At 36.6% G+C, this 16,016-nt stretch overlaps 1 pseudogene; it reads right to left on the reverse strand.

Moving 5' to 3' along the window:
- Positions 1 to 447: 447 nt before the first annotated feature.
- Positions 448 to 15,508, reverse strand: LOC118973202 (PRKC apoptosis WT1 regulator protein pseudogene; annotated as a pseudogene).
- Between the last annotated feature and the right edge of the window lie 508 nt (positions 15,509 to 16,016).

The following is a 16,016-nucleotide window of genomic DNA, read 5'->3' on the forward strand; positions in this document are numbered from 1 at the left end:
AAATGATAGTTTGATATATTTGTTGCAAAATATTTGACACCATAAGGTTGGTTAACACATCTACCACCTCTATTTTATGACACTATCCTTTCTCCATTGTGTTTCTTGGCTGCCTTATCAGTTATTAGCTGCCCATATATGTATGTTTACTTCTGGCTTTTAATTCTATTCCATGGGTCTAAGTGTCTATTATAAGGTTTTGTTGGCTGGTACCACACTCTTTTGCATAATATAGCTTCATGATATAGTTTGAGGTAAAGAAGAGTGATACCTACTCTGTACTTTTTTCAGTAGTATTTGTAACTTTAGGTTCTTTTTTATTCCATATGATAAGAGTTTTGATTTCTATTTCTGTGGAAACTGACATTGGAAGTTTGATGGGAATTGTATTGAATCTATAGATAACTTTGGGTAGTGTGTACATTTTAACAATATGAATTCTTCTTATACATGATGGGATATTTACATAAAAGGTTGTTCACAGCAGCACTAAGGCATTTGCAGATAACTCCCCACAATTATTTGAATTTATGTAAACAAAGACTATGTATATTCCTTATGGGAGAAAATACATTACCTTAGATAAAATATATTCATACGGTTGTGAAAACCATATGTTATCTGAATACCACACGAAACCAAAAGATGGATAATCTATTATTTTAATAACTGAAAGATGTTATTTATTTGTGAAATAGGGTGATGAGTTTTCTAAACTAATAATGAAACAGAAATATTTTGAAAATAAACATCCACTATTTTCTAGAAATAAATATACTTACTTAATGTATGGCAGCATAGGAATTTTGTCCTACCACTAACAATAACATTCAATCAGTAGTTTTAAAAATTTTTTCCACATTGAGCCTTGAATCTTCTACCTTGTTAGCTGCCCAACAAGTTTCAAAAGAATTTTATTCTCCTGCTTCAGTTGTTCATTTTCATCTTCGATGTCATCTAGGTCTCTATTTAACAAATCAATTTCTTCTTTGAGTTTTCCGATCATTTCCTCTTCATCTTGCATTAGTCCCACAAGTCTTCAATTTTCTTGCCTTTCTCTTACTACTTCCTTTTCACGATCTTCCATGTTCTTGCCCAATGTGCTACTTGAGATCAAACCACCTGAGGCGCTTGCACCCCGGCTGTATCTGCTGCACCCACTTCTCTCTGTTCGGGGAGTCCTACGGGTCTTCCCCTGAGACCGTGGCTACGCTTTTGCACCTGCCTGAAACCGCTGCAGACGCTCCTGTAACGGACCGGAGCTGCCCGGGTCTGACACGCTCCCGGCTTCCTTCCGCAGGGCGACCTGCTGTGGAATCGCCGCCCCCGTCTCCGTTCTCTCCGCCCTGCTCCGGCCCCGTCTTGTTCACCCGGGCATCGACCGCGGGGACGCCGACCGCGCCGGTGATGCACCGCCCCTCCCGCAGCTCCCGCGCCCCGCCCCTCCCGGCGCCGCGCCGCGCCCCTCCCGCTCCTCCCGCGCCCCACGCCCCGCCCGGTCTTCCTGGCTGCCCTCCCGCCACCTCGCGCCAGGGGTCCCGTCCGCGCGCTTGGGGCGGCCTGGGGCGGCCGGGGGCGGGCGGCTCACCGCCGCGGGGCCGATAGCGCGGTTCTCGCCCCCCGAGCCGGGGCGGCAGGCGCGGCGGCGCCGCCCGGGACGTCGTCGTGGAGCCCGCTGGCCGCGGCGGCGGCGGTGCGCACGGCCCCGCGGGGGATTCCCGGCCCGTCGCTCTCCCTCCGTTCCTTTTTGGCCCTTTGCCCTTTGCAGTGGGTCCTCTCCTCCACACTGGAGGTAGACGACGGCTTCTGCGGTCTTCAGGTCATTTCTCAGTTTAGTTGTATCTTCCGCAGTTGCCTCCTTGGAGTGTGCATGCAGGGGTGTTTCTGCCGTACTTTTCAACTCCACCATCTTTCCGCACACCCTCTACAGGCATAAGCTTTAGCCCAGTAAGTGCCGGGATGCCAACCAGATTTATGAATAAATCCCCATTGGAGAATCTCAGATGAATTTAATGTGACCAAGATAATTCATGTTGGAAAATAACAGACATCTATCATATGTGGTTTAATAGGAAAATTGGTAAAACTACCAACAGGTTCATTGGTTTGTTGTTAAAAAAATTTTAGACCCTGTTCCTAAATTTCCAGTTTTTTAACTCGTTACATATTTCCCCTCCACCTTTCTTTTCTTTGATTTTGTTTCTTATTCTTTCTTAATCTCCATTTCTCCATCATCTTTCCTTCTTTCTATTCCTTACTACCTCACCTCATCTGTTATTATTTTCATAAAGAGTAAACTTTAAAAGATAAAATACTTTCAACAGAAGAAGTCTATAGATGGCTTTAGGTAGTCTGGGCATTCTAACAATACGAATTCTTCCAGTCTATGAACATTGGATATTTTTACATTTATTGGTGTCTTTTTGCATGTCATTCATTGCAATCTTATAATTTTCAGTGTACTGGTCTTACACCTCCTTGGTTAAATGTATTCTAAATATATTTTTGAGGCTACTATAAATGGAACCATTTCTCTTATACATAGTTCATTATCAGTGTATAAAGATGCAATTAATTTTTGTATGAAGGCTTATTTCATGTGAGTTTACATATTTCGTTTACTGATAAAAATTTTGTCAAAAAGATTTTCTGGTTCTTATTTATGTCATTTTTGTTTCTGTGGTAAATACAAAAAGATGCATGAATCTCAGTGCATTGCTCAGTGAACGTTTCTATGTGAGGACATTCATGTGACCATCACCAAGATCAAGGTATGAAATAATCTCACAGAATTTTTTCCTCCTTCACCTTTAACACCCATTCCCTCACTCAGCTACCCAATGGAGAACACCTATGTGTTCTCTATGTCTCTGAGCCTCTTTCTGTTGTGTTTGCTCATTTCTTTCTTTTTGAGATTCCACATATAGGTGAAGTCTTGTGGTGTTTGTCTTTCTTTGTGTGACTTACTTCAATTAGCAAAATAAAATCTGGGTCCGTCCATGTGGTCACAAAAGGCCAACTGCACAGTGAGATAAGACCACACCAGTCAGAGCAGCTAACACCACCTACACACAACATAACATGCTGGAGAGGATGTTGAGGAAATGGAATCCTTGTACCCTGCAGGTGAGAATGCACATGGGTGAAAACAGTGGAAAGTTTCTCAAAAAACTCAAACTGCGTATATGATACGATCCACCATCCACCAATTCCACTTCTGAGAATAGATCTGAGGAGGTAATCCCTAATTTCAAAAGTGATATGCACTCCTATGTTCATTGCAGTGTTACTTACAATAGTACAAAATACTATTGTATTTGTACAAAAATACAAAGCAACCTAAACCTAAATGTCCATCAATAGATGAATGGAGAAAGATGTGTAACATATATACAAGAGAAAATTACTCAGTCATAAAAAAGAATGAAACCTTGCCATTTGCAACAACATGGAGCGACCTAGAAGGTATTAATCTAACTTAAAAAAGACAGAAACATAAATTACTATTTGATTTCACTTATATGTGGACTGTTAAAACAAATCAATAAATAAGACAGGAATAGTCTCACATAAAGGACAGAATGTGGCTGCCATGAGGGGGGATGGATTAAATCTTGAAAGGGGGAAAATGAATGAGAATCGGTGAAATCTTGATTTGGGTGAAGGTTACATGAGTGTATACACAGGTCAAAACATGAGTCAATATAAAAATAATTCTAAAACAAAAATTTTTACTTTTATGATATAATGGAAATAATATAATTCAGAAAGTTAAAAAATAAAAATAAAACTGCCAATTGAAACAAAACAATATTATAATCACATCTTTCTAGGATATAAATATATCTGTTCTGCATTCTGTCTCATTCATTAGCCTGCATATCACACAGGCAGCACAGCCTAGGATGTCCTCGGCCACCTCACTCAGGATGACCCTACAGAAAAGCACACTAAAATTACGTGGTTGTAACACCTGCAAGATGGTAGAAAAGGGGCCTCCCGCCTCCTTCCTCGTAGAGATGCACTAAATATATAGTGACACAAAGATCTGTTATTTCTGAGATAAACCCAGACTCTAGTTGAGGGACCCTCACACTTTCAGCAAATGAGAAAATACCAGTATAAAAATGGGTGGGGAAATCTGAGGCATAATCATGTCAAACAGCGAGCACATTATAGTCAGAGGGAACTGTCATCTTCCGACTCTGCCTGAGGGCCGCACAGTCAGTGTCCCTACTGATGTAGTTACACATGAAAGGAATGGCTTCCAAACCCCATAGCTTTAAGAGCCGAGTATTTAAGCACTCATGAGCCCCAAAGACCACACTAAAAAGGGATGTCTTTAAATACGCACGTAAACACATCCTGCGACTACTGTCCTGGGCTCAGTGCAGAGGGAGCAGGCAAAAATGCTCAGCTCCCAGTTTCTCCCTAGGACAAGTTAGATGGCCTATTATCCCAGTTACTTCCTGAGGGTCGGTTTCTAATTATCTTGCATTCTGAAGCTGACTGCAATCCTCCTTGGAGCCATAAAGGGTTGTGATATCTTCTTCTCAGGCCTCCTCACCCAGGACTATTCCAAGAGCAAAACCAAGTCCAAGCTTCTCCCTTAAAGGAGCTTGTCTGAATATCAAGAAGCCCAACCTTTATAGCTGCCACCTTACCATCCAGCTCCGAGAGCCAATGGGCTTGGCATTCTTGAGTGTCCCAGGACTACCTTCTACAAAGAGGCCCTTGTTAGCGGAAGTGCAGGCACTTCCCTTAGATGTCCTCACAGGCGCTGTTCAGAAGGATAGGAGGTAAAAAGCCCAGCCCCCAGCTTCTCCCTCAAAGGGTTTTGACTGCCTGCTTTCCCAGGTGTCCCAGAGGGAGACAGTTCTACAGCCCATATGGAAGAGGTTACTGGGCTCCTCTAGGAACCTGGGAGGCCTGTGGAAATTTCTCCAAACTTCCTCCTGCTGGCATGCTCTGTGGATATAAAGAAAAGTTTCCAAGGTAAGGAGCTTGTCTACACAGCTAGTGCTCCAATTTTATGGCTGTCAACTGAGGAAATGGGTTCCAAATCACCAATTCCTGAGGCTGAATGTGGGTACTGAAATTGCAAGTGCCCTGGGACCACATCAAAATATAAGGCAGTCTCAAAGAGAAGTGTGATGTATGATGTAGGTGTGGGGGACACGGGGAAGGAAGTATAACACAGAAAAGACAAGTACCGATTCTATAGCATCTTACTACATGGATGGACAGTGAGTGTAACGGGGTATGTGGTAGGGACTTGATGGTAGGGGGAGTCTGGTAACCATAATGTTGTTCATGTAATTGTACATTAATGATAGCAATAAAAGAGAAGTAGAAACAACTTGTACAGTTATTCTCCATCTCAGCAGAGAAATAGCTGCAAAAACATAAGGCCAACAATTTCTCCCTGGATGAGGATTAGCTGCACACTTTCCAAGCTGATGCATGATTGTAAATTTCTAACTAAACTGCACCTGGGAGTGATGGGGCATATAATTATTTCTCCAGGAACTTGGTCCACTGTGTGGGAGCTTCCTTCCAGCTCACCCAGCAATAAAGTCTCCATATTCTTCTTGAAATGAACTTGTCCAACACCTACCAACCAGCGTTAATGGCCACAGACCAAAGACTGGATCCTGGATCCTGTATCCCTATCTTAGCCAGCTGACGGTGCTCAGGATTCATGAGACTCCAAGACCACAGAGAACAAGGAGGTGGTTTTATACAGATGCGCAAGTGCTCCTAGGGGCTATTCCCATAGATCGTTACAGAATGAGTAGCAAAAATCACCTAGCTCATAGTATCTCACATTGGGAGCAAGAGTGGTGCCCTAATGTCTTGAATTTCCCAGTGGCTGTCCACCATCAGGCTTCTAATAAGCCTGCATCAGAGAGCCCATGGAGCAGGCCACTATCACACCTTCTGGAATCTGAATGGATGTATAGGTATTTATGCTGCCTCTGAGCACCGACAGACTTTGGCACACCCTAATCTCCTGGGAACTGTTTGAAAAAAGGAGACAATGGTTTGGACATATGCCAAATTTCATAGGTACCTATAATCTTGGGCCAGGCTGAATGGTGAAGTTTATCCTAAACCATGCTAGCATTCAAGGCAGGGAGAGTTGGCTCTTTTTAATGCACAAAAAGCAAAACAATGAGGAAGGGAAAATGAACGCATTAGGGAATATATGTCAACACAAAAACAAGGTAATTTACCATAAACCAAACCTACTGAAATAAGTATAAGTGATTCACATAACAGATAACAAGGTAATATGTATGACCTCAACATCACAGCACCCAAACATATAAAGAAAATATTAACAGATCAGAAGGGGAAAGGCAAGCAATAATAATAGCAGGAGACTTCAATACTTCCACTTTCAACATTTTTCTGTTGACAGATAGTAACTGCATGAGTTGGGGTGAGGATATAACAATGTGATAACGGGGGAACCACTGTGTTGTATGTTTGAACCTAACACAAGATTGTACATCAATTGTACTTCAGGACAAAAAGGACAGAACCACTGAATAGACATGTTTTGCCACAGTTATAGTAGCCCACAGATCCATGAACAGGTGCTCGGCATCATTAGCCATGATGGACATGCACACAGGACCACCTGCTGCCGTCACCTCACGCTTGTCAGAAGGGCCGTCTCACAGTTATAAGGGGTGACCAATGTGGGCCCAGGTGAGGGGAAAAGGGGCCGTTGTGTGCTGCTCATGGGAATTCAAATTAGTAGACACTACAGATAACAGTATGGAACTTCCACAAAAATTAAGAATAGATCTAAATGATCATGCAGTCCCACTCTTGAGGAACCCAAAGAATATCCACACCCCCATATTCAGTGCAGTATTTTCACAATAGAAACTACATGGAAATAGCCTAAATGTCCGTCAGCAGATGAATGGATAAACAATACATGTATAATGGATTATTACTCAGCTATGAGATGAAGGAAATTCTGCCATTTGCAATAACTTTGATGTAACGTGAGGGCACTATGCTAAGTCAGAGAAAGACAAACATTTTCTATATCACCTATATGTGGAATTGAAAAATGCTGAACTGATAGAGAGTGGTGGTTACCAGAGCTCAGGGGAAGGGAAATGGGCAGATATTGTTTAAAGGGTACACAGTTTCTATCTATAACAAGTTCTGCACATGTAATGTACATCATGGTGATTGCAGCTAATAATAATGATCTCATCAAAGAAATAAGGATAATTATGAAATGCATTGGAGGTGTTTGTGAATGTTATGGTGGCAATGATTTAAAAATATATAAATGCATCAATCAACATATTGTGAACCTTAAACAATAGCCTATGAATTGTATCCCTAGAAAACTGAAAAAATTATGTGAACAATGTAAGTTAATGGTGCTGATCGAAAAATCAATGCATAACTTTTGACTCCCTGAAAACTTAATTATTATCTTACTGTTGACCCAAAGATTTACCAATTTAGACAGTAACAGTGAAGTCAATTAGCACAGATTTTGTATTATATGTGTTATATATGTATTCTTACAGTAAAGTATGCTAGAGAAAAGAAAAAAATCCAATTGATATGAATGTCAAAAGTATTTTCCATTTTATTTACTGAAAGAAATCTTCACATAAGTTGTGGGTAAAACTGCAATATTTCCAGAATATCTCGCCTGGTCATAGTAGTGCATCTCCATACCAAAAGGTGTTTCCAAGTAGTAGTCCATCTCCATATCAGTAGGTAATTACAAGATGGAGTGACGAATATCTGGATCAGAGAGGTTGGGTGGGACACCCTTCCTCAGCAGCCAGGCCACAAGAGACACTGGCAAGCAGAAAGGATGACTGCTTATTAGTAATAAATGGGTTTCTCCCACTTTATTTCTCCCTTTGACTGATTTCAGTTTCAAAGATATTTTGCCTCGAGACTTTCCCCTCGGAAAGTTTAAACTCATATTCATTAAGGATCAACTATAACCCTTATGATTTGAGGCACCACATAGGCAAAACACACAAGAAATTCCACTTCAAATACAATAATTACATTTATTCATATTGAATGTGGCTGTTTGTATGTGTTTTTGTTTTCTGTTAATTTTAATAAATGTTACTACAAAACAAATTTGATTATTTCTTTGTTTAATTCAGATAAATTGGTGAGAGTTTATGAAAATATAACTGTGGGAAATTTTGTGGGATGCTGCCACAATGGTTCTAAAAGGAAAGTACTTAGTAGTAGAGGCCTGCCTCAAAAAGCAAGAACAATCCCAAATAAACAGTCTAAACTCACAACAACATAAACTAAAAAAAAAAAAACAGGAAGAAAGGAAGCCCAAAGTTAGAAGGAGGGGCATATCAAAGAAGAAAGAAATTGAGTAGAGAATAATAAAACAACAGAAAAAAGCAGTGAAACACAGAACTGATTCTTTGAAAACATAAACAAAATATAGAAACCCCTAGCCAGCACATCAATAAAAAAGAGAAAACACAAATAAACAAAATCAGAAACAAAAAAAAGCAAAACTGAATGCAGAAATACAAAGAACTAGAGAATTCTATGAAAAAATATATGCCAATAAAATGGAGAACCCAGAAGAAATGGACAAATTCCTATAAAACAATAACCTTCTGAAGACTGTCCCAGGAAGAAAGACAAACTCTTAGCAAAACAACTACCAATAAACAAAATTGAATTAATAATCAAATAAATCCCAACAAACAAAATTCCAGGAACTTATGGCTACCAAGCTGAACTCCATCGAACATTTAAAGAGAAAAATGCCCATTATTCTTAAAGCATTCCAAAAAGTAGAAGAGGAGAGAATACTCCAAAACTCATTCAGTGAGGCCAGCATCACTCTATAACCAAAACCAGAGACATACCCTAAAAATGGAAAATTATAGATCAATATCCCAAATGAACATTGGATAAAAAAATAATCAACAAAATATGAGCAAAGCAAATTCAAAGACACATCAAAAGGATCATCCACCATGACCAAATGGAATTCATTCCAGGGATGCAAGGATTGTATATTTGTAAATCAATTACTATCATACAGAACATTAACAAAAAGAAGGATAAAGGCATATGATCACTCAATTGATGCTGAAAAAGCATACAAAAAAATTCAACATCCACTCATGAAAAAAATTCAACAAAATGGGTATTGAGGAAATGTACCTTAAAATAATAAAGATTGCCTTTTATACAAACCCACAGATAGCATTATACTCAAAGGTAAAATGCTTAAGTCTTTTCCTCTAAAATCAGGAGCAAGACAGGGATCCCATTCTCACCACTTTTACCCAACATAGTACTGGAGGTCCTAGCCATGGCAATCATACAACACAAAGAACTAAAAGGCATCCAGATTGCTAAGGAAGAAGTAAAACTGTCACTATTGACATGATACTACATACAGAAAACTCTAAAGGCTCCTCCAAAATACTATTAGAACTAATAACTGCATTCATCAAAGTTACAGAATACAAAATTAATATGCAGAAATCTGTTCTAGTCCTATATATTAAGAATGAAGTAGCAGAAAAAGAAAACAATTCCACTTATAATTACATAACAAAGAATAAAATACTTTGGAATAAACCTAACCAAGGAGGTAAAAGACCTATAATATGGAAAATATAAAACATTCATGAGATAAATTAAAGAAGACACAAGCTAATGGAAATCTATTGAATGATGATGCATAGAAAGAAGTAAATATTGTCAGAATGGCCATTCTATCCAATGCATTTAGAGATTCAATGCAATCACTGTCAAAATACCAATGGAATTTTTCAATGAACTAGAGCAAATAAACATAAATTCATATGAAATCAGAAAAGACCCAAGAGCCAAAGCAATCCTGAGAAAGAAGAACAGAGCTAGGAGGATTATGCTCCCCAACTTCAAGCTCTACTACAAAGTCACAGTAATCAAAACAATTTTGTACCAGCGCAGACCCATAGATGAATGGAACAGAATAGAGAGCCCAGATATAAACTCATGAATATGTGTTCAATCAGTATATGATAAACCACCCATGAATGTACGAGAAAAGACAGTCTCTTAAATAACTTGGCTTCGGAAAATTGGAGGGCTACATTGTATGAAAATGAAACTGGGTTTACTGTCTAACACCACACACAAAGGTAAACTTAAATTTTATTAAAAGCCTAAATATGAGAGATGAAACCAACAAACTCTTAAAAGACAACATAAGCATGCACATTCTCTTTCTGGACATAACTCCCTGGGCAAGGGAAGTAAAATCAGAAAGGAACAAGTGGACTGCAACACACTGAAAATCTTCTGTACAGCAAAGGACACCATCAACAGAACAATAAAATAACCTGCATTATGGCAGAGTATATTCATAAATGATTTATCCAATAAGGGGTTACCTTCCAAAATGTATAAAGAATGCATATAATTCAACACCTAAAAAAAATAAAGCAATTAGAAAATGGGCAGAGGAACTGAATACATTTCTCCAAAGAAGAAATACATATTGACAACGGACACATAAAAGATGCCCAACACTGCTAATTATCAGGAAAATGCAAATGAAAACCACAGTGAGATATCTCCTCACACCAGGTAGAGTGACTGCTATCTAAAAGACAAGAAAAAACAGACATTTGTGAGCATGTGGAGAAAAGCACACCCTCTTATGACACTGGTGAGAATGTAAATTGGTGCATCCACTGTGGAAAGCAGTATGTAAGTTTCTCATAAAATTAAAAATAGAAATACCATATAACCCAGTAACTCCACTTCTAGGAATTTACAGGAAGAAAACAATCTTTATTTCAAAAAGATATATGCACCCCTATGTTTATCACTGCATTATTTACAATAGCCAAAATATGGAAGCAACCAAAGTGTCAATAGCAGATGAATGGATAAAGAAGAGGCGGTACATATACACCATGGAATATTATTTAGCCAAGAAAGAGAGAATTCCTGCCATTTGAGATAATATTAATGAATCTAGAGGTAATTATGCTATGTGAAATATACCAGGTAGAGAAAGGCAAATACCTTCTGATTTAACTTATTTGTGGAATCTAAAAACACAACAAAAAAGGAACAAAATAGCAGTAGATTCATAGACACTGATAAATGACTGGTGGTTACTGTGTGTGGAAGGATTTGGATGGGTGGGTGGGGAAGGTGAGGGGGCTGAAGAGCACAAACATTCTTGATCAAAAGCTGATCACAGGGTTGGTAGTACAGCATGAAGAATATAGTCATTGATTGTGTAACATCTTCCTATGTTGACAAACAGTAAATTCACTAGTTGGTGTGAGGATTTAATAATATGGGTAACTACTGAATGAGTGTGTTTTACACTTGAGAACAATATAAGATTGTATATCAACTATATTTCAATAAAAATACAAAATAAAATTAGAAATACTATAAAAAATTTGCCTTGGGTATATTAAATGTCTTGTATTGTTTTAAAGAACTTGCTTTCTAGTTCTAGCTTATTGACTATTTTTATTATAGTGTGTAATTTTATATAATTCATTTTTTTAATGTGTTGAATTTTTTTCCCTTCATTCTGTTTTTGTGTTTTACATTGATTGATTTAATGCCTTGAAAAACCTTTGCAATCCTAAACTAAATCCCTAAACATTGTCTTATGGTGTATACTCTTGGGTTCAAACACTTGTATTTTTTGAGCATTTTCATATTAACATTCATAAAACATATTACTTTGCTGTGTTCTTTTCTCTTGATACCATTTTCTATCTTTATTGTCAGTGTAATTCAGGCATTGTACAAAGAACTAGGAAGAGTTCTTGTCAATCTTTTGTTTTTTCTTTTCTTTTTGATGATGTAGAGCACCATTGATCTTAATTCTGAATTATTGGTTAGACTATGCCAGCAAAGATATCTGATTTGCACTAGTTTGGTAGAGAGGTTTTTAAGTACTAACTCAATCTCTTGTGTTATATGTCCACTAATATTTTTTTTTCACTAATATTTTATAAGTCTTCTTGTGCCTATAGTAGTAATATACATTTTTGGGGGAATTTGTCCATTTCATCTAAATTATCAAATGTGTTGGCAGTTGTGTGTTCATCGCATTCTCTTGTAATCATTGAATTTCTCTAATTTCCCGCCCACTTGCAGTAGTGCCCCCAATTTCTTTTTTGCTGTTATTTGCATCTTCTCTCTCCTTTTTTAGTCAGTCCAATTAGAGTTTGTCAACTTTGTTGATCTGTTCATTTTTTAATGTAGTAAAATTCACATAACTAAATTTAATATCTTAACCATTTTTAACTGCATAGGTCAGAGTTCCTACAACGTTCCTACTGCAGGGAAACCATCACCATCCATCCCATTACGTTTATCATCTGGGAAAACTGAAAACCCATTCAGCCCTGACTCCCATGCTTTGGCCCTGACAACTGACGATCATCAGCCTACTTTCTGTCTGTGATTTTACTACTGTCAGTATCTCGTATAAGTGGATTCATGTAGTGTATGTTTTTGTTACTGACTTATTTCCCTTGGAATCACATTCTCGAGGTTTATCCATGTCGTACTCTATGACATAATTTCCTCCATTTTTACTGTTACAGAGTATTCCATTTTAGTTATGTGCCACATTTTTTAATACACTCATCTGTGGGACACATGACATTTCCATGTTTCAGCTGTTGTGGATAATGCTGGTGAAAACATGCACACAGATCTCTCTTCATGACCTGGCTTTCCATTGTTTAGATACATGCCCAGAAGGGGAATTGTTCCATCATATGGTAATTCTATTTTTGTATTTTTGTTAAAAAAATAAATAACCTTTGATAAAGTCTTGCACTGTTTTCCATGGTGTTTGTGCCATTTTATGTTCCTGCTAACAGGATATATTTCCTTATTTCTCCACAGCCTCATCAACAGTCAATATTATGTAATTTTTGCTTTGATGGCTCATTATCACTTTGACTTGTAATTCTTTAATGGCAAGTGATGTTGTGTATCTTTTCTGTTACTTATATTTGTTTATATTCTTGAAGAAAAGGCTCTTCAAATCGCTTGCCCATTTTTGACTGAGTTCTTTCTGTTGTATACTTTTGGAAGTATCTACATATTCTTAGCATTAATCCCTTGTGAGATATTGATTTGCAAATATTTTCTCCCATTTTGTACTTGCCTTTTTACTCTGCTGTCATTCTCTTCCATGTGCAAAATTTAAAAATTTTTCATGAAGTCTTACTTGTGGATTTTTTTTCTTTGTTGTCCTTGCCTTGATGTCATTTTCCACAAATCATTGCCAATGTCAAAGACATTGCCATTAAGGTTTTGGCATTTTTTGAAGAGAATTTAAAAAATATTTTTAGATTCTGTATTTATGTTTTTCACAATTTTTAGAAAAATTTTTGTATATAATCAACTTTTAGTCTTACTGATTTTTCTCTATTGTTCAATTCACTGTTTTATCTTTTCTTTAATCTTTGTTATTTTCTTCTTCTGGCTTTAAGCTCTATTTGTTTCTTTCTTTTCCCTAGTTTCCAAGGTATAACTTCAGTTTATTGATAAAAGATCTCTTGTCTTTTTAATATAGTTCTTGAAAGCTGTAATTTTCTCTCTGAGCTTTGCTTTAAGTGAATCCCATGAGTATGACAGGCTGTTTAGTTTCATTTTTATAAAATTATTCTCTAATTTCACTAGTAATTTCTTCTCTGACACTGGTTTTCCTGAGAGTGTAGTTAATTGTCATATATTTATAAATATTTGAGATTTACTTCTTTTTTCTTTCTAATTTTATCCTATTGTCATCTGAGAAGATACTTTCAAAAATAATATTTAAATATTGAAGTTGTTTTAATGTATAAAATATGATAAATCATGTAAAATGTCCCATGTTCATGAGAAAAAGAAGTATTCTATTTGGAGATGGAAAGTTATGTCTACATTACTCATGTCTAGTTCATTTATAATATTGTTCAAGCCCTCTATTTCTTTGTTGATTTTCTATTTAGGTGTTCTATCCACTTTTGAGAATAGTATATTGAAATATCCAACTTTCATGTACAGCTGTCTATTTCTCCTTTTAGCTCTGTGAATACTTGTTTCATTCTTTTCTAGGCTCTGTTATGTGGTGCAGAAAAGTTTATAATCTTCATATCTTGATGAATTAAAATGTTTATCAACATTTCATTTACTGTTTTCTCTCATAACAATTTTACTTTGATTCTATTTGATATTAGTATTGACTTTCAGGTTCAATTTTGGTTACTATTTTCAAAGTATATCTTATTCTATCCATTGGTTTTCAACCTATTTGTATCTTTAGGTCTAAAGTGAATGTCTTATAAACTGTGAATGGTTAGTTCCTGTTATTTTTAACTTTTTATTATTCCAATTTCTGTCTTGATTGTGTAGCTTAATTCTTTTATACTTAAAATAATTTTCAATAGAGATGAATTTACTTCTATTATTTTGCTACTTGTTCTCTGTACTTGTTATGCCTTCTCCCCCTTGAGTCCTCCAATACTGCCTTTCTTGTGTTTCATAAATTTTTTAGTATACTATTTTTATTGTTTCCTTTTCATTTTCCATTCTGCATATTTTCAAATTGTTCACTAATGTTTACAAAGGGGATTACAAATAATGTCTTAAATTTATACCAAGGAAGTTTGAACTTATATCAACAGTTTCAATAGCATGAATTAATTATCTTCTTATCCAGCTCCTTCTTCCCATAATTGTGTTATTACTGTCTTAAGTAAACTTTACACACTGTATCGTCATTAACATACATTTATTGCCATTGCTTTATGCTTTTGTCATTTAAATAATATAGGACACAAATAATGTATTATAAGTCAACAAAATAATACTAGCTTTTGTACTAAAAAAAGAATCCAAAGATGTAGCTCTACCAGGAAGGACCGTGTTTTGTACTTCTTGTGACTAAGGTGTACATTTCTGACTGTGATTGATAATGTTTATAATGTTTTGTTGATATCTGGATATTTTGAACATTGTACTGTATTGACTCCAGAATAATGTTCCTTGTTTCTCACTGGATTGGTGAAGTTAAGCACATTTTTCATCACATGCTGGCCAAGAAGTTATTTAAGAGTAGTTATTAAAACAGTGGTTACACCAAGCTTGTCCACTAGTGAACCACAAATGTCAAACAAAGCATATATTCGTGTTTCTTGAATGGAACAGTCCTTATTACCTAATTTGGCATCTACAGCCTACAGTAGGAACATACATCATATTTCCATGCTTACCTGATATGGGATGGGGAATTGGGGTTGATTGCCCCCATGTAAAAAATGAAACTCACCAAAATTTACCAGCCTTGTTCTTCATCAAGCATGTTCCGGAATGCCGCAAGTGGTCGACTAGGGTCTGGTGCTTGAAAATAGTTATTTCTAACAAACGCCTTTAGCTGAATATTTATTCTTTGGTGGAGGGACTGACTCCTGGGGCTCTTCACTCTAATGTCTTCCATGATATAGCTTTTGCTTTGTATTTTTCACGATATATTTCCAGGGATAATTTTTACTTATTTATCTACTGTGAAGATATGTAAAAATACAAAATTCTTATGAAAGAACTGTCTTCTAGCTTGTATTATTTTAATGAGAAATATATTTTCCTTCTATATTTATTCTATATGTATAGCAGTTTCTTTTTTCTTCTATTTGTGTCTTTTCTCTTTTCGACTTTCCCTTTATCACTTGTTTTGAATCATTTCACTATTTTTTGAATTGGTGAAATTTTCTTCTTGTTTCTAGTATTTGCAATGCATTGTTCTTAGAAATGTGAATTTAACATAATCACATTTGTATAAATCTGTTCATTATTTTTCAAATATATCTCTGCCATTATTCTTTACTCTTCTTTTTTTTGAACTACAGATTTACATATCTATATACAATGATATGTCTATATATACACACACACACACACACATATATATATATATATACATATATAACTATATATCTTCATTCAGT

This window comes from Manis javanica, chromosome 14, assembly GCF_040802235.1.
Source record: "Manis javanica isolate MJ-LG chromosome 14, MJ_LKY, whole genome shotgun sequence".
Lineage (NCBI taxonomy): Eukaryota > Metazoa > Chordata > Mammalia > Pholidota > Manidae > Manis > Manis javanica.